Source organism: Rhinoderma darwinii, chromosome 5 (genome assembly GCF_050947455.1).
Source record: "Rhinoderma darwinii isolate aRhiDar2 chromosome 5, aRhiDar2.hap1, whole genome shotgun sequence".
Lineage (NCBI taxonomy): Eukaryota > Metazoa > Chordata > Amphibia > Anura > Rhinodermatidae > Rhinoderma > Rhinoderma darwinii.
The window spans coordinates 228184190-228211990 of record NC_134691.1 but is presented as its reverse complement, the minus strand read 5'-3'; the positions used below and the strand labels follow the sequence as shown (position 1 = coordinate 228211990).

Sequence of the window (27801 nt, the reverse complement as noted above, 5' to 3'; positions counted from 1 at the left end):
TTCAAAAAAACCTGAATGGTTTAATAAAAAAAAAAAAAAAAAAAAAAAAAAAAAAAATCTGTTCTTATCAGTTTAATATCTGATACGTCCCCTATCTGGGGACCATATATTAAATGGATTTTTAGAACAGGGAGATGGAAATAGAGCTTGCTCTGTCCACTCCACGCATTGACCTGGTATTGCAGTATTTCCAGGACCGGTGCACCCTTCCCTTATGTGTTGACTAAAATCAGATTCCAAAAGTGTTTTTTCTCTTTGCCATTGTTTCTGTCTTTCTGAAGGGATCTCCCCTTTTAATCCCATTATTTCAACACCTGTTGGACAATGCATTTGTACAGTCATGTGTGATAATGAGCTCATTTATTAAATGCAATTAATGAATACATTGCCACCTCTTGTTGTGTGTGTGTGTGTGTGTGTGTGTGTGTCTTCTGTGTTTCTGTGTTTCCGGCATTTCACATTGGAACAGCTCATTCACCTTCCTTGTCTTCTCTCCGCCCTCCCTCCCTCCCTCCTAGGTAAGTTAAAGAGCTGCACCTGAGCCAGCCACTGATTGATGCAGCACCACAGTCAAATAGTGGAGTGGAGTGGAGTAGGGGAACAGCAAACAGCCATTAAAGCAGCCAGCCGCCTACCCGCCACAATGGACCTACCTGTGTACACTAGGTGGATGTGATGGAATGTACTGTCGTCCCTACATTTCAAGAAGAAGTAAGAATTGCAGTTGCAACAAACCCTTGCTTGCCTACAAAGAGAGCAGCAATTTGGATTTGTTACTATGTTACCTGGAAGAATAACAAACTGTGCAAGGATGGAGGTTGTAGGAGCAAAGAGAAGTTGTCTGTAAAGTTGGTGGATGCCTATTTTCCATTTTGCAGTCCCTTGTCTCCCTCTTGTGGCCTCCTGGAGGCAAATAAATGTGCAAAAAAAAGACAGCCTGGCGGCCGGCTGTTGCAGTGTTGCCCTCTCAGGCAACACTGAGTGACTGACTGAGCCTCACAGTCTTATATAAAGTTCAGACGGAACTTTGCACGTGTCATAGTGGAGCCCTCAGGATTCCAGAGCCAGCTTTCTGACATCATAATGGGGCCTGCCTCAGAGATAAAAGCCTGGGCCCAGGCAGTGTTGTTCAGTGCTGCTCAGCAGGCAGCACAGGACTGGATTAAAGCTGATACAAGGTGTGAAGGAACAAGGGGTGGCTGTGGGCATGCACTTGCTGCCGCTGCCAGTGTTTATCTGCATGGCAGGAGGGCATTTGGGCGTTGCCAGGAAGGCGTTTTTATGTAGATTCCTCCTCTTTCAGCACTGCATTGTGGTGCAAGCAAAAGAAGCAAATCCTGTCTGGCTTCCTCTCCGGCCTTTATTCACCTCCCGCTTAGTAGCTGTAAATGTGTGTGAGCCTGCAGGGCCCCATGGAATTGCCTAGGAGTAGGCTGAATCGCTGCAAGGGGTGAACAGCAGTATGGGACAGGCTCGGGCAAGGCAAGGGCCGCTCGGGTTATCGCTTCTCGGCCTTTTGGCTAAGATCAAGTGTAGTATCTGTTCTTATCAGTTTAATATCTGATACGTCCCCTATCTGGGGACCATATATTAAATGGATTTTTAGAACAGGGAGATGGAAATAGAGCTTGCTCTGTCCACTCCACGCATTGACCTGGTATTGCAGTATTTCCAGGACCGGTGCACCCTTCCCTTATGTGTTGACTAAAATCAGATTCCAAAAGTGTTTTTTCTCTTTGCCATTGTTTCTGTCTTTCTGAAGGGATCTCCCCTTTTAATCCCATTATTTCAACACCTGTTGGACAATGCATTTGTACAGTCATGTGTGATAATGAGCTCATTTATTAAATGCAATTAATGAATACATTGCCACCTCTTGTTGTGTGTGTGTGTGTGTGTGTGTGTGTGTCTTCTGTGTTTCTGTGTTTCCGGCATTTCACATTGGAACAGCTCATTCACCTTCCTTGTCTTCTCTCCGCCCTCCCTCCCTCCCTCCTAGGTAAGTTAAAGAGCTGCACCTGAGCCAGCCACTGATTGATGCAGCACCACAGTCAAATAGTGGAGTGGAGTGGAGTAGGGGAACAGCAAACAGCCATTAAAGCAGCCAGCCGCCTACCCGCCACAATGGACCTACCTGTGTACACTAGGTGGATGTGATGGAATGTACTGTCGTCCCTACATTTCAAGAAGAAGTAAGAATTGCAGTTGCAACAAACCCTTGCTTGCCTACAAAGAGAGCAGCAATTTGGATTTGTTACTATGTTACCTGGAAGAATAACAAACTGTGCAAGGATGGAGGTTGTAGGAGCAAAGAGAAGTTGTCTGTAAAGTTGGTGGATGCCTATTTTCCATTTTGCAGTCCCTTGTCTCCCTCTTGTGGCCTCCTGGAGGCAAATAAATGTGCAAAAAAAAGACAGCCTGGCGGCCGGCTGTTGCAGTGTTGCCCTCTCAGGCAACACTGAGTGACTGACTGAGCCTCACAGTCTTATATAAAGTTCAGACGGAACTTTGCACGTGTCATAGTGGAGCCCTCAGGATTCCAGAGCCAGCTTTCTGACATCATAATGGGGCCTGCCTCAGAGATAAAAGCCTGGGCCCAGGCAGTGTTGTTCAGTGCTGCTCAGCAGGCAGCACAGGACTGGATTAAAGCTGATACAAGGTGTGAAGGAACAAGGGGTGGCTGTGGGCATGCACTTGCTGCCGCTGCCAGTGTTTATCTGCATGGCAGGAGGGCATTTGGGCGTTGCCAGGAAGGCGTTTTTATGTAGATTCCTCCTCTTTCAGCACTGCATTGTGGTGCAAGCAAAAGAAGCAAATCCTGTCTGGCTTCCTCTCCGGCCTTTATTCACCTCCCGCTTAGTAGCTGTAAATGTGTGTGAGCCTGCAGGGCCCCATGGAATTGCCTAGGAGTAGGCTGAATCGCTGCAAGGGGTGAACAGCAGTATGGGACAGGCTCGGGCAAGGCAAGGGCCGCTCGGGTTATCGCTTCTCGGCCTTTTGGCTAAGATCAAGTGTAGTATCTGTTCTTATCAGTTTAATATCTGATACGTCCCCTATCTGGGGACCATATATTAAATGGATTTTTAGAACAGGGAGATGGAAATAGAGCTTGCTCTGTCCACTCCACGCATTGACCTGGTATTGCAGTATTTCCAGGACCGGTGCACCCTTCCCTTATGTGTTGACTAAAATCAGATTCCAAAAGTGTTTTTTCTCTTTGCCATTGTTTCTGTCTTTCTGAAGGGATCTCCCCTTTTAATCCCATTATTTCAACACCTGTTGGACAATGCATTTGTACAGTCATGTGTGATAATGAGCTCATTTATTAAATGCAATTAATGAATACATTGCCACCTCTTGTTGTGTGTGTGTGTGTGTGTGTGTGTGTGTCTTCTGTGTTTCTGTGTTTCCGGCATTTCACATTGGAACAGCTCATTCACCTTCCTTGTCTTCTCTCCGCCCTCCCTCCCTCCCTCCTAGGTAAGTTAAAGAGCTGCACCTGAGCCAGCCACTGATTGATGCAGCACCACAGTCAAATAGTGGAGTGGAGTGGAGTAGGGGAACAGCAAACAGCCATTAAAGCAGCCAGCCGCCTACCCGCCACAATGGACCTACCTGTGTACACTAGGTGGATGTGATGGAATGTACTGTCGTCCCTACATTTCAAGAAGAAGTAAGAATTGCAGTTGCAACAAACCCTTGCTTGCCTACAAAGAGAGCAGCAATTTGGATTTGTTACTATGTTACCTGGAAGAATAACAAACTGTGCAAGGATGGAGGTTGTAGGAGCAAAGAGAAGTTGTCTGTAAAGTTGGTGGATGCCTATTTTCCATTTTGCAGTCCCTTGTCTCCCTCTTGTGGCCTCCTGGAGGCAAATAAATGTGCAAAAAAAAGACAGCCTGGCGGCCGGCTGTTGCAGTGTTGCCCTCTCAGGCAACACTGAGTGACTGACTGAGCCTCACAGTCTTATATAAAGTTCAGACGGAACTTTGCACGTGTCATAGTGGAGCCCTCAGGATTCCAGAGCCAGCTTTCTGACATCATAATGGGGCCTGCCTCAGAGATAAAAGCCTGGGCCCAGGCAGTGTTGTTCAGTGCTGCTCAGCAGGCAGCACAGGACTGGATTAAAGCTGATACAAGGTGTGAAGGAACAAGGGGTGGCTGTGGGCATGCACTTGCTGCCGCTGCCAGTGTTTATCTGCATGGCAGGAGGGCATTTGGGCGTTGCCAGGAAGGCGTTTTTATGTAGATTCCTCCTCTTTCAGCACTGCATTGTGGTGCAAGCAAAAGAAGCAAATCCTGTCTGGCTTCCTCTCCGGCCTTTATTCACCTCCCGCTTAGTAGCTGTAAATGTGTGTGAGCCTGCAGGGCCCCATGGAATTGCCTAGGAGTAGGCTGAATCGCTGCAAGGGGTGAACAGCAGTATGGGACAGGCTCGGGCAAGGCAAGGGCCGCTCGGGTTATCGCTTCTCGGCCTTTTGGCTAAGATCAAGTGTAGTATCTGTTCTTATCAGTTTAATATCTGATACGTCCCCTATCTGGGGACCATATATTAAATGGATTTTTAGAACAGGGAGATGGAAATAGAGCTTGCTCTGTCCACTCCACGCATTGACCTGGTATTGCAGTATTTCCAGGACCGGTGCACCCTTCCCTTATGTGTTGACTAAAATCAGATTCCAAAAGTGTTTTTTCTCTTTGCCATTGTTTCTGTCTTTCTGAAGGGATCTCCCCTTTTAATCCCATTATTTCAACACCTGTTGGACAATGCATTTGTACAGTCATGTGTGATAATGAGCTCATTTATTAAATGCAATTAATGAATACATTGCCACCTCTTGTTGTGTGTGTGTGTGTGTGTGTGTGTGTGTCTTCTGTGTTTCTGTGTTTCCGGCATTTCACATTGGAACAGCTCATTCACCTTCCTTGTCTTCTCTCCGCCCTCCCTCCCTCCCTCCTAGGTAAGTTAAAGAGCTGCACCTGAGCCAGCCACTGATTGATGCAGCACCACAGTCAAATAGTGGAGTGGAGTGGAGTAGGGGAACAGCAAACAGCCATTAAAGCAGCCAGCCGCCTACCCGCCACAATGGACCTACCTGTGTACACTAGGTGGATGTGATGGAATGTACTGTCGTCCCTACATTTCAAGAAGAAGTAAGAATTGCAGTTGCAACAAACCCTTGCTTGCCTACAAAGAGAGCAGCAATTTGGATTTGTTACTATGTTACCTGGAAGAATAACAAACTGTGCAAGGATGGAGGTTGTAGGAGCAAAGAGAAGTTGTCTGTAAAGTTGGTGGATGCCTATTTTCCATTTTGCAGTCCCTTGTCTCCCTCTTGTGGCCTCCTGGAGGCAAATAAATGTGCAAAAAAAAGACAGCCTGGCGGCCGGCTGTTGCAGTGTTGCCCTCTCAGGCAACACTGAGTGACTGACTGAGCCTCACAGTCTTATATAAAGTTCAGACGGAACTTTGCACGTGTCATAGTGGAGCCCTCAGGATTCCAGAGCCAGCTTTCTGACATCATAATGGGGCCTGCCTCAGAGATAAAAGCCTGGGCCCAGGCAGTGTTGTTCAGTGCTGCTCAGCAGGCAGCACAGGACTGGATTAAAGCTGATACAAGGTGTGAAGGAACAAGGGGTGGCTGTGGGCATGCACTTGCTGCCGCTGCCAGTGTTTATCTGCATGGCAGGAGGGCATTTGGGCGTTGCCAGGAAGGCGTTTTTATGTAGATTCCTCCTCTTTCAGCACTGCATTGTGGTGCAAGCAAAAGAAGCAAATCCTGTCTGGCTTCCTCTCCGGCCTTTATTCACCTCCCGCTTAGTAGCTGTAAATGTGTGTGAGCCTGCAGGGCCCCATGGAATTGCCTAGGAGTAGGCTGAATCGCTGCAAGGGGTGAACAGCAGTATGGGACAGGCTCGGGCAAGGCAAGGGCCGCTCGGGTTATCGCTTCTCGGCCTTTTGGCTAAGATCAAGTGTAGTATCTGTTCTTATCAGTTTAATATCTGATACGTCCCCTATCTGGGGACCATATATTAAATGGATTTTTAGAACAGGGAGATGGAAATAGAGCTTGCTCTGTCCACTCCACGCATTGACCTGGTATTGCAGTATTTCCAGGACCGGTGCACCCTTCCCTTATGTGTTGACTAAAATCAGATTCCAAAAGTGTTTTTTCTCTTTGCCATTGTTTCTGTCTTTCTGAAGGGATCTCCCCTTTTAATCCCATTATTTCAACACCTGTTGGACAATGCATTTGTACAGTCATGTGTGATAATGAGCTCATTTATTAAATGCAATTAATGAATACATTGCCACCTCTTGTTGTGTGTGTGTGTGTGTGTGTGTGTGTGTCTTCTGTGTTTCTGTGTTTCCGGCATTTCACATTGGAACAGCTCATTCACCTTCCTTGTCTTCTCTCCGCCCTCCCTCCCTCCCTCCTAGGTAAGTTAAAGAGCTGCACCTGAGCCAGCCACTGATTGATGCAGCACCACAGTCAAATAGTGGAGTGGAGTGGAGTAGGGGAACAGCAAACAGCCATTAAAGCAGCCAGCCGCCTACCCGCCACAATGGACCTACCTGTGTACACTAGGTGGATGTGATGGAATGTACTGTCGTCCCTACATTTCAAGAAGAAGTAAGAATTGCAGTTGCAACAAACCCTTGCTTGCCTACAAAGAGAGCAGCAATTTGGATTTGTTACTATGTTACCTGGAAGAATAACAAACTGTGCAAGGATGGAGGTTGTAGGAGCAAAGAGAAGTTGTCTGTAAAGTTGGTGGATGCCTATTTTCCATTTTGCAGTCCCTTGTCTCCCTCTTGTGGCCTCCTGGAGGCAAATAAATGTGCAAAAAAAAGACAGCCTGGCGGCCGGCTGTTGCAGTGTTGCCCTCTCAGGCAACACTGAGTGACTGACTGAGCCTCACAGTCTTATATAAAGTTCAGACGGAACTTTGCACGTGTCATAGTGGAGCCCTCAGGATTCCAGAGCCAGCTTTCTGACATCATAATGGGGCCTGCCTCAGAGATAAAAGCCTGGGCCCAGGCAGTGTTGTTCAGTGCTGCTCAGCAGGCAGCACAGGACTGGATTAAAGCTGATACAAGGTGTGAAGGAACAAGGGGTGGCTGTGGGCATGCACTTGCTGCCGCTGCCAGTGTTTATCTGCATGGCAGGAGGGCATTTGGGCGTTGCCAGGAAGGCGTTTTTATGTAGATTCCTCCTCTTTCAGCACTGCATTGTGGTGCAAGCAAAAGAAGCAAATCCTGTCTGGCTTCCTCTCCGGCCTTTATTCACCTCCCGCTTAGTAGCTGTAAATGTGTGTGAGCCTGCAGGGCCCCATGGAATTGCCTAGGAGTAGGCTGAATCGCTGCAAGGGGTGAACAGCAGTATGGGACAGGCTCGGGCAAGGCAAGGGCCGCTCGGGTTATCGCTTCTCGGCCTTTTGGCTAAGATCAAGTGTAGTATCTGTTCTTATCAGTCCTTGTAAGGATAGATAGCTCGGAGAACCACTGGGGGCTATAAACACTAGCTTAGCGATCCAAGAGCGTTCCAGACGAAGCCGGCGACGAACTGCGGAGAAGAACCAGCGAAGACGACGATCCAGAAGGGAGAAGCCGCCATCGAGGAAGAAGCTCCGGGAGATCGCTGCCGGGAAGAAGAAGGAGAACTTCGGAGAAGAGCCGCTGCTGAAGGGGATCTTCGAAGAAGCTCGGCCGCAGAAGAAGAAGCTCGACGAGGAACCGCTGCGGAAGAAATTTCGTGGAAGAACCTCGGCCAGCAAGGAGAAGATTTGCATAGCTCCGCCCCCTTCGGGAAAGAGCTATCGAAGATCCTCCCCAAGCGACAGGAACAGCTGGAAGAAGCCATGGCCTCAACCAGCAACCCTGCCACCCAGAAGGAGAAGGCTGATGGACCAGGTGAGCCGGCCCAGGCCAGGACATCTCCTCCTGAAGCCTCCTCAGGCCAACAGGCCACCAGGAAGCCGAACCAGGCTGCTCCAACCCTGGAGCCCTGGATGAAGCAGACGGTGGCCCTGAAGCTCAAGGAGGTGGACGGGAGAGTGCCGGACATGACGGAAGAAGTGTTCTGCCAGAAGATGCTCCTGGATCAGGGCTTCGCTAAGCCGGAGACCATCAGCATCCAGGCCTTCATGACCGGGATGTTCTTCGTGACCTTCGCTTCGATCAACATCTGCAGAAGGTACTGGGAGATGGTGAAAGCGGCGAGGCCTGAATCCCCTTTCTCTCGCTTTGTGGGCAACTGCCCTGTCCAAAGAGAGGAAAGGCGGGTGACGGTCTCAATGCGGAACCCACACACCCCCGGCAAAGACATCACCACGCTCCTGAAGCGGTTCTGCACAGTGGTGAGGGAACCCACCCACATCCTGAACGGACTCGGCTTCTGGACTGGCAAGTGGTCGGTAATCGTCCGACTGAACAAGGATTCGAGCGCGGAAGACGGCCTCCAGCACCTGCCCCAGTCATTCTCGCTGGGCAACTCCTACGGCCTCATCTATTACCCGGACATGCCGCAGATCTGCAGGAGATGCAGCAAGAAGGGTCATTCGGTGAAGGACTGCAAGGAGGACGCCTGCAAGAACTGCCGGGTAACAGGACACGAGACCAAAGACTGCCCGAAACGGACAATGTGCAACCTCTGCGGACAAGCAGCCCACTCCTACAAGGACTGCCCGAAGAGGGATCGATCCTGGGCAACTGTAGCGGCGAAAGCTCCGGCCAGAGGGAACCCCGCCCCAACCAGAGCTCCAGCGGCGCAGAAGACCGGGAATAAGAAGGATGGTAAGAAGACGACAGTCCCTCCCCCCCGCCTCCCGGCCCTCCCTCGCCCTACCCTCCCCACCCTCCCTCGCCCGGCCCTCCCCACCCCCCCGTCCCCAACCCCTGTCACCCCCACTGAGGCTCTCACCTTCTCCTACCCACCCATCTCAGTGGTCCTGTCACCTGCACCTCTCCCAACCCAGCCTCCCTTCTCCCCAGCTCCAGCAGCACTAACATCTTCCCCTCCAGCTGCTGGAGTCCTCTCCCTGGAGGATTTTCCCCCTCTTGTCTCCTCAGGTGCCATCCAGAGGAAGAGAAAGGTGAGGGACAGCCCAGCTGCTGAATCCTCAAAGCGACAAGTCGTGGAAATCTGCGAAGATTCCCTTGCGCAGCAGGAGGAAATGGAGCAGATGGTGGAGGAACTCGTGTCTGAACCTGAGGTCATCGACTTCACAACAGACATCCAGGTGGCTACAATCCTGGAACAATTTTTGTCAGAGGGCCTGCTGGATCTTCCGGACCCGCCAGGCTCCAGAGAGGAGGATCCGCCCGACCGGACTGGTAACTAAGGTGTATCGTTTGCACTGACCTTCTTTATTCTCCCCCATGGCTGCTAAACTTAACATCTTTAGCCTCAATGTGAGGAGTGTTAGAGATAGGACTAGATGTCAGATGGTGCTAACTTTTCTTTCCAAGCAGTCGAGTGATGTATTTATGCTGCAGGAATGTACTCTCCCCTCTTCCAGGTCATACCATCATCTGGCCAGGCAGTGGACCCATGGCCCGTCCTACTGGTCTGGTGGGGGCGACTGTAAGTCTGCAGGGGTTGCCATCCTGATTAGGGGAAGCGTATTTACTGTTGACTCTGTCCAGGAGCTCGTCTGCGGCCGCTTGTTGGTCGTAGACGGTTCCTGGGCGGGAGAGCCGATTAGGCTCATCAACGTGTACGCTCCCCCTATGAAGGCTGAGCGCCTGGAACTATTCCAGACCCTGCGGACCCAGCTCGCCACCACTAGGGCAGTGGTGATGGCCGGGGACTTCAACTGCCCCATCGAAGAGGATGGACGAAGTTCCGGCACTTCAATCAAGCTGGATGTCAGTTCCAAACTGCTTATCGAGATGGTAACCGAAGCATCCTTGCAGGACGTGGTGGGCTCCATGGGGATCGGCTCTGTGAACTATTCATGGAGCCGACCCGATGGCTCACTTCGTTCTCGGATTGACTTTGTGTTCACCTCCCGGGCAGTCAAGCAGCATGGGCACTCCATGATCCCCTGCTTCTTCTCTGACCACGGGGCCATTCTCTTCCAGGGTGCCATCGGCCACGGTTTTCCTCCCGGCCCTGGCTCCTGGAAGCTGAATTGTGCCCTGCTGGAAAGAGAGGAGGTACTGGCGGAACTTAGAGACGCCTATATTGTTTGGAGGAATGATAAAGTTTTCTTTGACAAAACCTGTGACTGGTGGGAATATGTTAAAGTTGAATTTCGTTGTTTCTTTCAGGCAAAAAGTCGTCAACAGGCGTGTGAGAGGAAGAGAGACTTCAGAGAGATGCAGCGTCAGCTGCGATCCCTGCAAGACCTCCTTCAATGCGGCTGGGACGTCAGGAAGGAGCTGGAGGAAGCCAAAAAGGGCCTGAAAAGGCACTTTGAGGAGGAATCCAAGCGAATTGTCTTTCGTTCCAAGGTGGAGAACCTGGAGAAGGGTGAGAAATGTAACTCGTTCTTTTTCAGGAAACTCCATGCCGGCCACACGCCCCTGAAGGAACTCCGAGATGAGACCGGAAACATGCATTCTGGGAAGAAGGAGGTGATGGGAGTCGTCACAGACTACTACCGAAGCCTCTACTCCCGGAAAACCACTGACCCCGAAGCCGCCGATAAATTCCTGTCAGGTATCACTAATCATCTTGATCCTGCAGGTACGGAGGCTATGGATGTACCCCTGACGGTGGAGGAACTGCTCTCTGCCGCTAAATCCTTCAGACCCGGTAGGACCCCGGGCAGTGATGGTCTCCCAGCAGAGCTCTATGTAGCGCTGGGGGACTTGATCTGTCCGGACCTGCTGGAGCTCTATGAGGAGATGGTGGTGGAGGGTAGAATGCCACCGTCCTTGAGAGAAGGCATGATCACGATCTTGTATAAGCGGAAGGGGGAGAGATGTGACCTGAAAAACTGGCGTCCCATCTCTCTCCTGAACGTGGACTACAAGATCCTCGCCAAAGTATTGACCAACAGACTGAAGGTTGTCATCGGACAGATCATCGGATCGGACCAAACCTGCGGCATTCCTGGCCGTAGGGTGGCCGACAGTCTTGCCCTGGTGAGGGACACGGTGCATTACATGCAAAGCCGCCGTACACACGCGGCCCTGGTCAGTCTGGATCAGGAGAAGGCTTTTGACCGGGTCTCTCACGAATTCATGGGTAAGGCTCTGCGTAGGCTGCGGCTTGGCAGGTTGTTCTGTTTGTATGTTAACCTGATGTATTGCGACATTTACAGCTCGGTGCTGGTGAACGGCTGGAAGACTGACCCCTTTCCTGTATCGTCGGGGGTTAGACAAGGCTGTCCTCTTTCACCTCTCCTTTTTGTTTGTGTTATAGAGCTCTTCGCAGAGGCTATCCGGCAGAATGGAGAGATCAGAGGGATCACCGCACCAGGTCCAGGACACTTCGAGGTCAAATGCTCGCTGTACATGGACGACGTGACCGTCTTCTGCGCTGACCAGAGTTCGGTGACTGCACTCGTCCAGACCTGTGAGGAGTTCGGACGCGCTTCAGGGGCAAAAGTCAACTGCGGGAAGTCGGAAGCCATGCTCTTCGGAAAGTGGTACCTGCCTTCTCCTGCCTCCTTCCCGTTTACTATCAAGCCGGACTTCATCAAAATTCTGGGAGTCTGGTTCGGTAAGGAAGGTGCAGCCCTAAAGTCGTGGGAAGAACGCTTGGCCAAAGTCAACCAAAGGATCGGACTGTGGAGCCTCAGACAACTCACTATTGAGGGCAAAGCAATGGTCCTGCGTAACGAAGTCTTGCCTGTGCTACAATACACTGCACAGGCATGGCCCCCTCTTGCCACCGTCTCGAGGGCCATTACCAGGACTGTGTTTCGCTTCATCTGGGGCTCGAAAATGGACAGAGTAAAGCGGACTGTTATGTACAAGGAGCCCCGCAAAGGTGGGAAGGGTATACCCGACATTCCCACTCTGCTGCGGATCGCTTTTGTATGTGACTGTGTTCGTAGGACTCTGAGGACAGCAAACGGCTCTGCGGGCAAGGCCATGTCCCGCTACTTCCTCCTTCCCCTCTGGCGAGGTTTTGGCTGGGACAAGTGGGACAGCTCCTTCCCTTACAACTGGCACGCTCCCTGGTTCTACGGAGATGTCGTCCGGTTTGTGAGGGAGCATCAACTGGAGGGTCTTAAGCCCGACTTGTGGAAACCTAAGACGATCCACAAGCACATCAGAGCAAAGGACTCACTGGAGTCTGTTCCAGGGCTTCATGCCGACACGTTGGAGACTGTTTGGACTAACGTGTCATCTGGCAGGTTGACCAACGGGCACAAGGACATTTCATGGATGGCCATCCAGGGAGGACTGCCTCTTAGGTCATTCATGCATGCCCGCAACCTGTGCAAGACCCGGTACTGCCCCAGGTGCCCCTTCACGGAGGAAACATCTTTGCACATTTTCTGGCAGTGCCCCTTTGCACAGGGTCTGTTGAAAGCCTTGGAACACGAACTCAAGGACTCAGTACCCAGGAACAGACTGTCGTACCGCTCGGTACTTTATGGACTATTTCCTGGGAATACCACGGATGGAGCAATCCAGGAAGCCTGGCGCCTTATGAACTGCTTTAAGGACGCTATATGGTTTGCCAGGAACCGTCTGATTTTGCGGAGAGAGAGTGTGTCCGTCCAGGACTGCCGCAGGCTGATCCACAGCCTGCTCAGAGACTATTCCACCTGGGACAGCCCGGACGTCGATGAGGAAGAGGACTGATACTCCCCTTCCCCCCCACTCTCCCTTCTTGTGTGTTGTCTTTCAATAAAGCTTCGGGCCTGTGATTTCCCCCTTCCCTATCCCCTCCTACCCACTCCCCTATCCCATCACTTGTCTGTAATGCTTTGTTGTTTGGCGTTAGTGAATGCAAGAATGTTAGTGTAGCATGTGGTGTAATGTATAGCATAGGCTAGCCTGTACTGTGTATTATACTGTCATGTTATGTTTGACGACTGTTATTATTTATTATTTGCTGCTTCATGGCTTGCGCTGCGTCGCAGTAATGTTTGTATGATGACGATTGATTGTCAATAAAGCAATTTTCAATCAAAAAATCTGTTCTTATCAGTTTAATATCTGATACGTCCCCTATCTGGGGACCATATATTAAATGGATTTTTAGAACAGGGAGATGGAAATAGAGCTTGCTCTGTCCACTCCACGCATTGACCTGGTATTGCAGTATTTCCAGGACCGGTGCACCCTTCCCTTATGTGTTGACTAAAATCAGATTCCAAAAGTGTTTTTTCTCTTTGCCATTGTTTCTGTCTTTCTGAAGGGATCTCCCCTTTTAATCCCATTATTTCAACACCTGTTGGACAATGCATTTGTACAGTCATGTGTGATAATGAGCTCATTTATTAAATGCAATTAATGAATACATTGCCACCTCTTGTTGTGTGTGTGTGTGTGTGTGTGTGTGTGTCTTCTGTGTTTCTGTGTTTCCGGCATTTCACATTGGAACAGCTCATTCACCTTCCTTGTCTTCTCTCCGCCCTCCCTCCCTCCCTCCTAGGTAAGTTAAAGAGCTGCACCTGAGCCAGCCACTGATTGATGCAGCACCACAGTCAAATAGTGGAGTGGAGTGGAGTAGGGGAACAGCAAACAGCCATTAAAGCAGCCAGCCGCCTACCCGCCACAATGGACCTACCTGTGTACACTAGGTGGATGTGATGGAATGTACTGTCGTCCCTACATTTCAAGAAGAAGTAAGAATTGCAGTTGCAACAAACCCTTGCTTGCCTACAAAGAGAGCAGCAATTTGGATTTGTTACTATGTTACCTGGAAGAATAACAAACTGTGCAAGGATGGAGGTTGTAGGAGCAAAGAGAAGTTGTCTGTAAAGTTGGTGGATGCCTATTTTCCATTTTGCAGTCCCTTGTCTCCCTCTTGTGGCCTCCTGGAGGCAAATAAATGTGCAAAAAAAAGACAGCCTGGCGGCCGGCTGTTGCAGTGTTGCCCTCTCAGGCAACACTGAGTGACTGACTGAGCCTCACAGTCTTATATAAAGTTCAGACGGAACTTTGCACGTGTCATAGTGGAGCCCTCAGGATTCCAGAGCCAGCTTTCTGACATCATAATGGGGCCTGCCTCAGAGATAAAAGCCTGGGCCCAGGCAGTGTTGTTCAGTGCTGCTCAGCAGGCAGCACAGGACTGGATTAAAGCTGATACAAGGTGTGAAGGAACAAGGGGTGGCTGTGGGCATGCACTTGCTGCCGCTGCCAGTGTTTATCTGCATGGCAGGAGGGCATTTGGGCGTTGCCAGGAAGGCGTTTTTATGTAGATTCCTCCTCTTTCAGCACTGCATTGTGGTGCAAGCAAAAGAAGCAAATCCTGTCTGGCTTCCTCTCCGGCCTTTATTCACCTCCCGCTTAGTAGCTGTAAATGTGTGTGAGCCTGCAGGGCCCCATGGAATTGCCTAGGAGTAGGCTGAATCGCTGCAAGGGGTGAACAGCAGTATGGGACAGGCTCGGGCAAGGCAAGGGCCGCTCGGGTTATCGCTTCTCGGCCTTTTGGCTAAGATCAAGTGTAGTATCTGTTCTTATCCCAAAACGAGCATTGACGACTGAGGGGTCCAGGCCAAAGTCCTTCACAGCTCCATCGGGGGGCCCACCGATGTCAGCCTCGAGGGACGGCCATAGGGATTCCACCGGGTCCAGGCAGAGCAGGAGGAATTCTGACTCTGCTGGACATAAGTTGACCGGCACCTCTGCAAACAGGTCCTCTGCTCCGCCTGCAGTGGACCCTGTTGAGGCAGTGGTTAGCGACAGGCGTCGTGGCTCCGTAGGTTCTGCAGTAGGACCTGACGCCTGTCCCAAGAGTGTGGGCATGGAGCGGAGACACTCTGTGTCAGACGAGGGCTCCATTAAGAAAACCCTAAAATATGCTGGATTGGAGCCTCGTTTTGACCATTTCCGGTCAACGGGGGGGTCGGAGCAAAGTTCCTCCACTGCGGTTGTGGAGGGGCTTGCGATGAAGGCTCCCCGTAAGCAGGCAAAGGTTGCCAAGAGTGATGGGACCTCACAGGCCCCTGTGCAGCTGCCCAGGAAGGACATCAGCGATATCTTCAGCCAGGGGCCAGAGATGGGTGAGAGCGACTTCGAGGAGATGGATAGGAGCCATTCTGCAAAGAGACAGCGAGAGGAAGAGGAGTCCGGAGTTCGGAGGAAAGCTGCCTATCGGAGTTCGGATGAGAGCAGTGTGGGGGTTGGAGCCGCCCACGTATCTGGCTCTGACCCTACCAACATCCAAGATTTATTGACCCCTCAAAAAGGGGGTCCAGACTCGCAGCTGATCTCCGAGTACGACTCTTCTGGTTCGGACCCTGACCTCAACTAAGACTATGTTGGTTCCTATCAAAGTCGCCTCACTAAATGTGAGGTCCCTAAAGAGCCCTGTCCGCAGGACTGCTTTATTTTCATTTTTAGAGACTGTGGACTTTGACCTTTGCCTGCTTCAAGAATGTGGAATCCCTAATGACTTGGAATATCAAGATTTAAAGATGGACTGGAAACTAGGCCCCTCAGTCTGGTCTGGTGGAAATGACTGTCGCTCTGCGGGGGTTGGATTGCTCTGCCGAGGTCGTTTTATCTCCATCCAAACAGTGACTGAAATCATGCCCGGCAGAGCTATTTTAATACATTTGCTTTTTAATGGAATTTTAATTCGTGTTTTAAACGTTTATGCCCCTCCTACCAAACAGGAGAGGGCAGAACTATTAGAGATTTTACCATTGTTTTGTGTTGGGTCTACCCCCCTGCTGGTGGGTGGTGATTTTAACTGTGTGCGAGATGGAGAACACCGGCAGGGTGGGGATTTTAATCGAAAAATTGACCGTACTTCTTACCTGCTCAAGAATTTTATTGGTGATTTTAAATTGAAAGATTGCTGGAGGGAACTCTTGCCTGCGGACCCAGGCCCCACCTGGTCCAATGGAAGAGTGAGCTCCAGAATTGATTTTATTTTCACTTCTAATAGTTTTATTCCCAAAAAATGTTTGCTTTTAACAAATATTTTATCTGATCACAAGCTCCTTTCAGTGCACCTGGAGCTAGAGGGAGAGCAAAAAGCTTGTAGGGGTCCCTGGAGACTAAACACCACACTCCTGGAGGACCCCATCATTAAAGAGGAGTTTGTGCGGACCTACCAGTGTTGGCAGTCCCATAGAGCGCCCAGTCAGCCTATGCTACACTGGTGGGAGGGCATTAAACCCAAAATCAGAGCTTTTTTTATTCGAGCAGGTAAGAAGAAAGCAAAAGAGAAAAAACAATGGTTTTATGTTCTTAATAAACGTTTACATGTACTTTTTAAATTGAAGGAGATTGGTATGGATGTTGATGATGATATCTTAAATCTTAAAGCTGAAATAAAATATGCCATAGAAGAGAAAGGGAAACAAATAATTTTTAATTCACATGTAAAGCACCTCGAGGATGGCGAGAAGTGTTCCCGGTTCTTCTTCAAAAAGGTAATGGATAAACGAGATGTCATTTTAAACCTTGAAGGAGAAACCACTATGGTCGGCATTTTAAATTCTGCTTTTAATTTCTACCAATCTCTTTTTAACAAGAAAAATATTGATCCTTCCTTTTTAGAACATGTTCTTAATTCCCTTGATGCCAAGCTAGATATTTTAGACCAGGAAGTTTTATCCCGTAATATTACCTTGGAGGAACTTTTATTTGCTTTTAAAAGTTTTTCTAATGGGAAAGCTCCTGGGGAAGATGGTCTGCCCATCGAATTTTATCATGCTTTTTGGGAAATTTTAAAGAATGACATGTTTTTATTGTATAAGGAAGTTTTTATTACTGAAGAGCTGCCCCCTTCCTGGAGGAGGGGGATTGTGTCCTTAATTTTTAAAAAAGGTGAGAGGGACCAGTTAAAAAACTGGCGCCCTATTACTCTTTTAAACGTTGATTGTAAAATTTTAGCTAAACTAATAACAATCCGTTTTAAACCTTTTATTCATAAATTAATCCATCCAAACCAGGTATGTGGGGTACCTGGGAGGTCAATTACTGAGTCCCTGAATATTTTACGTGACATCATTTGGTATTTTAAAGAAAGGGGTCAAAGCCTTGCTATTTTATCCTTAGATTTCGAGAAGGCTTTTGACCGGGTCTCCCATGAATATCTTTTTATGGTTCTTAAAAAGATGGCTGTTCCTGAAATTATTTTAACACGTATTAAGCTTTTATATCGATCCTGTTTTAGCCAAATTTCTATCAACGGATTTTTAACTAAAGGTGTTCCTCTTTTATCAGGGGTGAAACAGGGGTGCCCGTTGTCTCCGCTCCTTTTTATTTGTGCCATAGAACCTCTGTTCACCCTAATAAGAGATGATAAAGTCATCAGAGGCGTGCCCATACCTGGAGGAAGGGGGAACCAGGTAAAAATCCTAGGCTATATGGATGACGCCACCGTCCTATGCCCAGACGCCGCTTCTATGAGACGGGCATTGAGGAACACCGGCTTTTTTTGTGAAGCCTCTGGTTTTAAATTAAACGTTGATAAGTGTGACTGTTTTTATACTGGTGTATGGGATTCCTCTGTGACACCAGGAGTTAACATGCAGCAGGATCAGATAAAAATTTTAGGAATTGTTTTTAATCAAGAAAACGATGGGAGACCCAATTGGGATTCAGTAATTGCCAAAATGGAAAAAAAGGTTTTAATGTGGAATTTGAGAAATCTCACCATGGAGGGAAAAGTTTTAATAATTAAATCTGTTTTATTACCCATAATGCTTTATGTAGCTATGGTTTTCCCTCCAACAATTTTATATATTAAAAAAGTGACCAGGATCTGTTTTATGTTTTTATGGGGTTCCAAAATGGAAAAACTAAAACGTGATTTTATGTACAGATGTAAGGACAATGGCGGGAGAGATGTTCCTAACCTTTTTAACTTCTTTTACATTAAATACTTTTGCTTCTGTTTTAAAATATATAATTCTGATGGTATTTTTAGCTACTTTTTAAAGTACGCTACGGGCATGATTTTTAAACGATGGTTTCGTGTCCCTTTGAATTCTCCTGTGCTTCTGTGTCCCCCAAAACAATATGCGGTGCTCGAAAAAACTGTCAGGCTCCTAGGTCTCCAAGAATTGGAGCCTGACATATTGGGGGACCAGAAAAAAGTGTCACTCTCCTGTAGGCGGCAGGAGGATACACTGGCAGTTTCAAATTTCTCACAGGCAAGGTCCAAGGTGGTGTGGCGGAACGTTTTCGGGAAATTTATGGCAAATGTGCACAAGGACCTTGCCTGGGCAATCGTTCACCAGTGCCTCCCTACTCGTGAATTCCAGCATAGGCGAGGACTGGTGGCGAGAGCCAAGTGCCCGAGAGACAGGTGTGGTGACGACGAGACGATAATGCACCTGTTTTGGAACTGCCCATATGCACAGGAGGTTTGGAGGAAGGTAGGCCCATTGCTGAAATGGGCCTGCGGTCTTAAAGATCTTAAATTTGAATACGTGTTTTATGGTCTTTTTAACTGCCCAAGTTTTAAACAGCAAATGGTCTGTTGGATCATTTTAAACTGTTTTAAGAATGCCATTTGGAAGGTTAGGAACATTCTGCTTTTTAAACATGATTTTATTGACGTTAAAAATTGTGTGAAATATGCCCTAAGTGAAATGTATATTTATTATCTTAGGGACAAAAAGCAGCTAGGGGTAAAAGAAGCAACATCCATGTGGTGTTTGCAAATGTGGAATACCATAACATTGTAAATAAAAATGGTTTTATTCTTTTATGTCTTTTATCCTGCTATTGTTCTGTACTTTTATTATAACATCTGTATTAATGGTCTTATTATTATTACTTTTGTATTCATTTAAATGTATGAATATTCATGTATTATGCTGTTGATTTTATCTTGTGGTTTCAATTTTAAAAAAAAGTCTGTAAAATATATTATTTTTGCCAATAAAAAACTTTGTTGAAAAAAAAAAAAAAAAAAAAAAAAAAAATCTGTTCTTATCAGTTTAATATCTGATACGTCCCCTATCTGGGGACCATATATTAAATGGATTTTTAGAACAGGGAGATGGAAATAGAGCTTGCTCTGTCCACTCCACGCATTGACCTGGTATTGCAGTATTTCCAGGACCGGTGCACCCTTCCCTTATGTGTTGACTAAAATCAGATTCCAAAAGTGCTATTTGTGTTTGCTATTGTTTTTGTCTTTCTGATGGGATCTCCCCTTTTAATCCCATTATTTCAACACCTGTTGGACAATGCATTTGTACAGTCATGTGTGATAATGAGCTCATTTATTAAATGCAATTAATTAATACATTGCCACCTCTTGTTGTGTGTGTGTGTGTGTGTGTGTGTGTGTGTGTGTGTGTGTCTTCTGTGTTTCTGTGTTTCCGGCATTTCACATTGGAACAGCTCATTCACCTTCCTTGTCTTCTCTCCGCCCTCCCTTTTAGGTAGGTTAAAGAGCTGCACCTGAGCCAGCCACTGATTGATTGATGCAGCACCACAGTCAAATAGTGGAGTGGAGTAGGGGGAACAGCAAACAGCCATTAAAGCAGCCCGCCCGCCACAATGGACCTACCTGTGTACACTAGATGGATGTGATGGAATGTACTGTCGTCCCTACATTTCCAAGAAGAAGTAAGAATTGCAGTTGCAACAAACCCTTGCTTGCCTACAAAGAGAGCAGCAATTTGGATTTGTTACTATGTTACCTGGAAGAATAACAAACTGTGCAAGGATGGAGGTTGTAGGAGCAAAGAGAAGTTGTCTGTAAAGTTGGTGGATGCCTATTTTCCATTTTGCAGTCCCTTGTCTCCCTCTTGTGGCCTCCTGGAGGCAAATAAATGTGCAAAAAAAAGACAGCCTGGCGGCCGGCTGTTGCAGTGTTGCCCTCTCAGGCAACACTGAGTGACTGACTGAGCCGCACCGTCTTATATAAAGTTCAGACGGAACTTTGCACGTGTCATAGTGGAGCCCTCAGGATTCCAGAGCCAGCTTTCTGACATCATAATGGGGCCTGCCTCAGAGATAGATAAAAGCCTGGGCCCAGGCAGTGTTGGTCAGTGCTGCTCAGCAGGCAGCACTGGACTGGACTGGACTGGATTACAGCTGATACAAGGTGTGAAGGAACAAGGGGTGGCTGTGGGCATGCACTTGCTGCCGCTGCCAGTGTTTATCTGCATGGCAGGAGGGCATTTGGGCGTTGCCAGGAAGGCGTTTTTATGTAGATTCCTCCTCTTTCAGCACTGCATTGTGGTGCAAGCAAAAGAAGCAAATCCTGTGTAGCTTCCTCTCCGGCCTTTATTCACCTCCCTCCCGCTTAGTAGCTGTAAATGTGTGTGAGCCTGCAGGGCCCCATGGAATTGCCTAGGAGTAGGCTGAATCAATCGCTGCAAGGGGTGAACAGCAGTATGGGACAGGCTCGGGCAAGGCAAGGGCCGCTCGGGTTATCGCTTCTCGGCCTTTTGGCTAAGATCAAGTGTAGTATCTGTTCTTATCAGTTTAATATCTGATACGTCCCCTATCTGGGGACCATATATTAAATGGATTTTTAGAACAGGGAGATGGAAATAGAGCTTGCTCTGTCCACTCCACGCATTGACCTGGTATTGCAGTATTTCCAGGACCGGTGCACCCTTCCCTTATGTGTTGACTAAAATCAGATTCCAAAAGTGCTATTTGTGTTTGCTATTGTTTTTGTCTTTCTGATGGGATCTCCCCTTTTAATCCCATTATTTCAACACCTGTTGGACAATGCATTTGTACAGTCATGTGTGATAATGAGCTCATTTATTAAATGCAATTAATTAATACATTGCCACCTCTTGTTGTGTGTGTGTGTGTGTGTGTGTGTGTGTGTGTGTGTGTGTGTGTGTGTGTGTGTGTGTGTGTGTGTGTGTGTGTGTCTTCTGTGTTTCTGTGTTTCCGGCATTTCACATTGGAACAGCTCATTCACCTTCCTTGTCTTCTCTCCGCCCTCCCTTTTAGGTAGGTTAAAGAGCTGCACCTGAGCCAGCCACTGATTGATTGATGCAGCACCACAGTCAAATAGTGGAGTGGAGTAGGGGGAACAGCAAACAGCCATTAAAGCAGCCCGCCCGCCACAATGGACCTACCTGTGTACACTAGATGGATGTGATGGAATGTACTGTCGTCCCTACATTTCCAAGAAGAAGTAAGAATTGCAGTTGCAACAAACCCTTGCTTGCCTACAAAGAGAGCAGCAATTTGGATTTGTTACTATGTTACCTGGAAGAATAACAAACTGTGCAAGGATGGAGGTTGTAGGAGCAAAGAGAAGTTGTCTGTAAAGTTGGTGGATGCCTATTTTCCATTTTGCAGTCCCTTGTCTCCCTCTTGTGGCCTCCTGGAGGCAAATAAATGTGCAAAAAAAAGACAGCCTGGCGGCCGGCTGTTGCAGTGTTGCCCTCTCAGGCAACACTGAGTGACTGACTGAGCCGCACCGTCTTATATAAAGTTCAGACGGAACTTTGCACGTGTCATAGTGGAGCCCTCAGGATTCCAGAGCCAGCTTTCTGACATCATAATGGGGCCTGCCTCAGAGATAGATAAAAGCCTGGGCCCAGGCAGTGTTGGTCAGTGCTGCTCAGCAGGCAGCACTGGACTGGACTGGACTGGATTACAGCTGATACAAGGTGTGAAGGAACAAGGGGTGGCTGTGGGCATGCACTTGCTGCCGCTGCCAGTGTTTATCTGCATGGCAGGAGGGCATTTGGGCGTTGCCAGGAAGGCGTTTTTATGTAGATTCCTCCTCTTTCAGCACTGCATTGTGGTGCAAGCAAAAGAAGCAAATCCTGTGTAGCTTCCTCTCCGGCCTTTATTCACCTCCCTCCCGCTTAGTAGCTGTAAATGTGTGTGAGCCTGCAGGGCCCCATGGAATTGCCTAGGAGTAGGCTGAATCAATCGCTGCAAGGGGTGAACAGCAGTATGGGACAGGCTCGGGCAAGGCAAGGGCCGCTCGGGTTATCGCTTCTCGGCCTTTTGGCTAAGATCAAGTGTAGTATCTGTTCTTATCAGTTTAATATCTGATACGTCCCCTATCTGGGGACCATATATTAAATGGATTTTTAGAACAGGGAGATGGAAATAGAGCTTGCTCTGTCCACTCCACGCATTGACCTGGTATTGCAGTATTTCCAGGACCGGTGCACCCTTCCCTTATGTGTTGACTAAAATCAGATTCCAAAAGTGCTATTTGTGTTTGCTATTGTTTTTGTCTTTCTGATGGGATCTCCCCTTTTAATCCCATTATTTCAACACCTGTTGGACAATGCATTTGTACAGTCATGTGTGATAATGAGCTCATTTATTAAATGCAATTAATTAATACATTGCCACCTCTTGTTGTGTGTGTGTGTGTGTGTGTGTGTGTGTGTGTGTGTGTGTGTGTGTGTGTGTGTGTGTGTGTGTGTGTGTGTGTCTTCTGTGTTTCTGTGTTTCCGGCATTTCACATTGGAACAGCTCATTCACCTTCCTTGTCTTCTCTCCGCCCTCCCTTTTAGGTAGGTTAAAGAGCTGCACCTGAGCCAGCCACTGATTGATTGATGCAGCACCACAGTCAAATAGTGGAGTGGAGTAGGGGGAACAGCAAACAGCCATTAAAGCAGCCCGCCCGCCACAATGGACCTACCTGTGTACACTAGATGGATGTGATGGAATGTACTGTCGTCCCTACATTTCCAAGAAGAAGTAAGAATTGCAGTTGCAACAAACCCTTGCTTGCCTACAAAGAGAGCAGCAATTTGGATTTGTTACTATGTTACCTGGAAGAATAACAAACTGTGCAAGGATGGAGGTTGTAGGAGCAAAGAGAAGTTGTCTGTAAAGTTGGTGGATGCCTATTTTCCATTTTGCAGTCCCTTGTCTCCCTCTTGTGGCCTCCTGGAGGCAAATAAATGTGCAAAAAAAAGACAGCCTGGCGGCCGGCTGTTGCAGTGTTGCCCTCTCAGGCAACACTGAGTGACTGACTGAGCCGCACCGTCTTATATAAAGTTCAGACGGAACTTTGCACGTGTCATAGTGGAGCCCTCAGGATTCCAGAGCCAGCTTTCTGACATCATAATGGGGCCTGCCTCAGAGATAGATAAAAGCCTGGGCCCAGGCAGTGTTGGTCAGTGCTGCTCAGCAGGCAGCACTGGACTGGACTGGACTGGATTACAGCTGATACAAGGTGTGAAGGAACAAGGGGTGGCTGTGGGCATGCACTTGCTGCCGCTGCCAGTGTTTATCTGCATGGCAGGAGGGCATTTGGGCGTTGCCAGGAAGGCGTTTTTATGTAGATTCCTCCTCTTTCAGCACTGCATTGTGGTGCAAGCAAAAGAAGCAAATCCTGTGTAGCTTCCTCTCCGGCCTTTATTCACCTCCCTCCCGCTTAGTAGCTGTAAATGTGTGTGAGCCTGCAGGGCCCCATGGAATTGCCTAGGAGTAGGCTGAATCAATCGCTGCAAGGGGTGAACAGCAGTATGGGACAGGCTCGGGCAAGGCAAGGGCCGCTCGGGTTATCGCTTCTCGGCCTTTTGGCAAGATCAGGTGTAGTATTTCTGCATCTGGTTTTGTTGGGAGGTGTCCGGGGTACCCTGCTCCTTGGCCTTGGGGGATCGTCTCTTTTCACAGAGAGACTTCACCCCCTTGCTGCTATTTGGGGAGTGGGCTTAGCCCCCGGACAACGAGTTGCGATCGCGCCTTACCCAAGAGGTCAACCGGCCTTGAGGCGTTTTTCTAAGAGCGTTCCGAGGGCGTTTATCGGGCTTCGTAGGTGTCTGGGGTACCCTAATCCTTGGCCTTGGGGGAGGGTTCCACTTAATTGTGGAATCTGAGCCCTTGCTGCTATAAGGGACAGGCTTAGCCCCCAGGCACTGAAAATGCCATATACATTTGGATTTGCATCCGGGGACACCCGGTTGCGCCAGTCCGTCCGCATCGAGGTGGAAGAAGGCCATCGCCAGCGGAAGAACCTTCGCTTCATTGTGGAGGTGATTCTGCTGGACTTCCTGGGGCTCAAGCGGGCGGACATCCTGTGTCTCAACGACCAGGAAAGCCGCGGTCGGTACACCGTATCCTTTACGGCCGCGGCATGTTGCGACAACATGCACAAAAGATTGTCTGATGCGGACCAGAGTGAGGAGCGGCTAAATGGACTGAACTTTTTATTCCTCTACGGGGAGGAAGAAGTCCCGCTCGTGATGTGCATGTTCAGTCCATTTGTCTCAGAGTGTGACATTGAAACCTTCCTCAGTCGTTACTGCAGGGAGGTCCGCTTCTCACATAAAATCTTGAACACCCAGAGCTTCTGGAATGGCAAAAGAAAATATTGGGTGAAGTTCCGCCAGGATCCCAATGGCATTGGAGGCTTACATCACCCACCCCAGAACTTTGCCATTGGGAAGAATCGAGGATTCCTATTTTACCCCCAGATGCCAATAGCCTGCCGGAACTGCTTGAGATATGGCCACACCAGAGAACATTGTGACCGGCCCCATGTGGTGCAGTGTAACAGGTGTGGCCAGGTTGGACACGTAGCGGCAAAATGCAGTTCCGAGGTGTTGTGCAATCTGTGCGGCATGACTGGGCATGCTTTTAAAGATTGCCCCCGCAGAGCGAAATCTGGGCCACCCAGACCAGGGCCAGAGCGGCAGTTTGCAACATGTGCAGACGCCGCTGGTAATGCCCCAAAACGAGCATTGACGACTGAGGGGTCCAGGCCAAAGTCCTTCACAGCTCCATCGGGGGGCCCACCGATGTCAGCCTCGAGGGACGGCCATAGGGATTCCACCGGGTCCAGGCAGAGCAGGAGGAATTCTGACTCTGCTGGACATAAGTTGACCGGCACCTCTGCAAACAGGTCCTCTGCTCCGCCTGCAGTGGACCCTGTTGAGGCAGTGGTTAGCGACAGGCGTCGTGGCTCCGTAGGTTCTGCAGTAGGACCTGACGCCTGTCCCAAGAGTGTGGGCATGGAGCGGAGACACTCTGTGTCAGACGAGGGCTCCATTAAGAAAACCCTAAAATATGCTGGATTGGAGCCTCGTTTTGACCATTTCCGGTCAACGGGGGGGTCGGAGCAAAGTTCCTCCACTGCGGTTGTGGAGGGGCTTGCGATGAAGGCTCCCCGTAAGCAGGCAAAGGTTGCCAAGAGCGATGGGACCTCACAGGCCCCTGTGCAGCTGCCCAGGAAGGACATCAGCGATATCTTCAGCCAGGGGCCAGAGATGGGTGAGAGCGACTTCGAGGAGATGGATAGGAGCCATTCTGCAAAGAGACAGCGAGAGGAAGAGGAGTCCGGAGTTCGGAGGAAAGCTGCCTATCGGAGTTCGGATGAGAGCAGTGTGGGGGTTGGAGCCGCCCACGTATCTGGCTCTGACCCTACCAACATCCAAGATTTATTGACCCCTCAAAAAGGGGGTCCAGACTCGCAGCTGATCTCCGAGTACGACTCTTCTGGTTCGGACCCTGACCTCAACTAAGACTATGTTGGTTCCTATCAAAGTCGCCTCACTAAATGTGAGGTCCCTAAAGAGCCCTGTCCGCAGGACTGCTTTATTTTCATTTTTAGAGACTGTGGACTTTGACCTTTGCCTGCTTCAAGAATGTGGAATCCCTAATGACTTGGAATATCAAGATTTAAAGATGGACTGGAAACTAGGCCCCTCAGTCTGGTCTGGTGGAAATGACTGTCGCTCTGCGGGGGTTGGATTGCTCTGCCGAGGTCGTTTTATCTCCATCCAAACAGTGACTGAAATCATGCCCGGCAGAGCTATTTTAATACATTTGCTTTTTAATGGAACTTTAATTCGTGTTTTAAACGTTTATGCCCCTCCTACCAAACAGGAGAGGGCAGAACTATTAGAGATTTTACCATTGTTTTGTGTTGGGTCTACCCCCCTGCTGGTGGGTGGTGATTTTAACTGTGTGCGAGATGGAGAACACCGCCAGGGTGGGGATTTTAATCGAAAAATTGACCGTACTTCTTACCTGCTCAAGAATTTTATTGGTGATTTTAAATTGAAAGATTGCTGGAGGGAACTCTTGCCTGCGGACCCAGGCCCCACCTGGTCCAATGGAAGAGTGAGCTCCAGAATTGATTTTATTTTCACTTCTAATAGTTTTATTCCCAAAAAATGTTTGCTTTTAACAAATATTTTATCTGATCACAAGCTCCTTTCAGTGCACCTGGAGCTAGAGGGAGAGCAAAAAGCTTGTAGGGGTCCCTGGAGACTAAACACCACACTCCTGGAGGACCCCATCATTAAAGAGGAGTTTGTGCGGACCTACCAGTGTTGGCAGTCCCATAGAGCGCCCAGTCAGCCTATGCTACACTGGTGGGAGGGCATTAAACCCAAAATCAGAGCTTTTTTTATTCGAGCAGGTAAGAAGAAAGCAAAAGAGAAAAAACAATGGTTTTATGTTCTTAATAAACGTTTACATGTACTTTTTAAATTGAAGGAGATTGGTATGGATGTTGATGATGATATCTTAAATCTTAAAGCTGAAATAAAATATGCCATAGAAGAGAAAGGGAAACAAATAATTTTTAATTCACATGTAAAGCACCTCGAGGATGGCGAGAAGTGTTCCCGGTTCTTCTTCAAAAAGGTAATGGATAAACGAGATGTCATTTTAAACCTTGAAGGAGAAACCACTATGGTCGGCATTTTAAATTCTGCTTTTAATTTCTACCAATCTCTTTTTAACAAGAAAAATATTGATCCTTCCTTTTTAGAACATGTTCTTAATTCCCTTGATGCCAAGCTAGATATTTTAGACCAGGAAGTTTTATCCCGTAATATTACCTTGGAGGAACTTTTATTTGCTTTTAAAAGTTTTTCTAATGGGAAAGCTCCTGGGGAAGATGGTCTGCCCATCGAATTTTATCATGCTTTTTGGGAAATTTTAAAGAATGACATGTTTTTATTGTATAAGGAAGTTTTTATTACTGAAGAGCTGCCCCCTTCCTGGAGGAGGGGGATTGTGTCCTTAATTTTTAAAAAAGGTGAGAGGGACCAGTTAAAAAACTGGCGCCCTATTACTCTTTTAAACGTTGATTGTAAAATTTTAGCTAAACTAATAACAATCCGTTTTAAACCTTTTATTCATAAATTAATCCATCCAAACCAGGTATGTGGGGTACCTGGGAGGTCAATTACTGAGTCCCTGAATATTTTACGTGACATCATTTGGTATTTTAAAGAAAGGGGTCAAAGCCTTGCTATTTTATCCTTAGATTTCGAGAAGGCTTTTGACCGGGTCTCCCATGAATATCTTTTTATGGTTCTTAAAAAGATGGCTGTTCCTGAAATTATTTTAACACGTATTAAGCTTTTATATCGATCCTGTTTTAGCCAAATTTCTATCAACGGATTTTTAACTAAAGGTGTTCCTCTTTTATCAGGGGTGAAACAGGGGTGCCCGTTGTCTCCGCTCCTTTTTATTTGTGCCATAGAACCTCTGTTCACCCTAATAAGAGATGATAAAGTCATCAGAGGCGTGCCCATACCTGGAGGAAGGGGGAACCAGGTAAAAATCCTAGGCTATATGGATGACGCCACCATCCTATGCCCAGACGCCGCTTCCATGAGAAGGGCATTGAGGAACACCGGCTTTTTTTGTGAAGCCTCTGGTTTTAAATTAAACGTTGATAAATGTGACTGTTTTTATACTGGTGTATGGGATTCCTCTGTGACACCAGGAGTTAACATGCAGCAGGATCAGATAAAAATTTTAGGAATTGTTTTTAATCAAGAAAACGA

At 48.1% G+C, this 27801-nt stretch overlaps 8 non-coding genes and 3 pseudogenes across 8 annotated transcripts; all 11 read left to right on the top strand.

Annotated features, from left to right (window-relative positions):
• Positions 1 to 15: 15 nt before the first annotated feature.
• LOC142654250 (U2 spliceosomal RNA) lies at positions 16 to 210 on the top strand. The gene has a single exon (XR_012848951.1). It is a non-coding gene; the product is annotated as a U2 spliceosomal RNA (small nuclear RNA).
• A 1290-nt stretch (positions 211 to 1500) lies between these two features.
• LOC142653490 (U2 spliceosomal RNA) lies at positions 1501 to 1691 on the top strand. Its single transcript, XR_012848420.1, has one exon. It is a non-coding gene; the product is annotated as a U2 spliceosomal RNA (small nuclear RNA).
• A 1290-nt stretch (positions 1692 to 2981) lies between these two features.
• Positions 2982 to 3172, top strand: LOC142653489 (U2 spliceosomal RNA). Its single transcript, XR_012848419.1, has one exon. It is a non-coding gene; the product is annotated as a U2 spliceosomal RNA (small nuclear RNA).
• A 1290-nt stretch (positions 3173 to 4462) lies between these two features.
• Positions 4463 to 4653, top strand: LOC142653488 (U2 spliceosomal RNA). The gene has a single exon (XR_012848418.1). It is a non-coding gene; the product is annotated as a U2 spliceosomal RNA (small nuclear RNA).
• Positions 4654 to 5943: 1290 nt separating this feature from the next.
• Positions 5944 to 6134, top strand: LOC142653487 (U2 spliceosomal RNA). The gene has a single exon (XR_012848417.1). It is a non-coding gene; the product is annotated as a U2 spliceosomal RNA (small nuclear RNA).
• A 1290-nt stretch (positions 6135 to 7424) lies between these two features.
• On the top strand, positions 7425 to 7526 carry LOC142654505 (U2 spliceosomal RNA; annotated as a pseudogene).
• A 5543-nt stretch (positions 7527 to 13069) lies between these two features.
• Positions 13070 to 13257, top strand: LOC142653835 (U2 spliceosomal RNA). The gene has a single exon (XR_012848692.1). It is a non-coding gene; the product is annotated as a U2 spliceosomal RNA (small nuclear RNA).
• Positions 13258 to 14547: 1290 nt separating this feature from the next.
• LOC142654565 (U2 spliceosomal RNA) lies at positions 14548 to 14641 on the top strand (annotated as a pseudogene).
• A 4325-nt stretch (positions 14642 to 18966) lies between these two features.
• Positions 18967 to 19176, top strand: LOC142654033 (U2 spliceosomal RNA; annotated as a pseudogene).
• Positions 19177 to 20486: 1310 nt separating this feature from the next.
• On the top strand, positions 20487 to 20677 carry LOC142653486 (U2 spliceosomal RNA). Its single transcript, XR_012848416.1, has one exon. It is a non-coding gene; the product is annotated as a U2 spliceosomal RNA (small nuclear RNA).
• A 1346-nt stretch (positions 20678 to 22023) lies between these two features.
• LOC142653485 (U2 spliceosomal RNA) lies at positions 22024 to 22214 on the top strand. The gene has a single exon (XR_012848415.1). It is a non-coding gene; the product is annotated as a U2 spliceosomal RNA (small nuclear RNA).
• The last annotated feature ends 5587 nt before the right edge of the window (positions 22215 to 27801 follow it).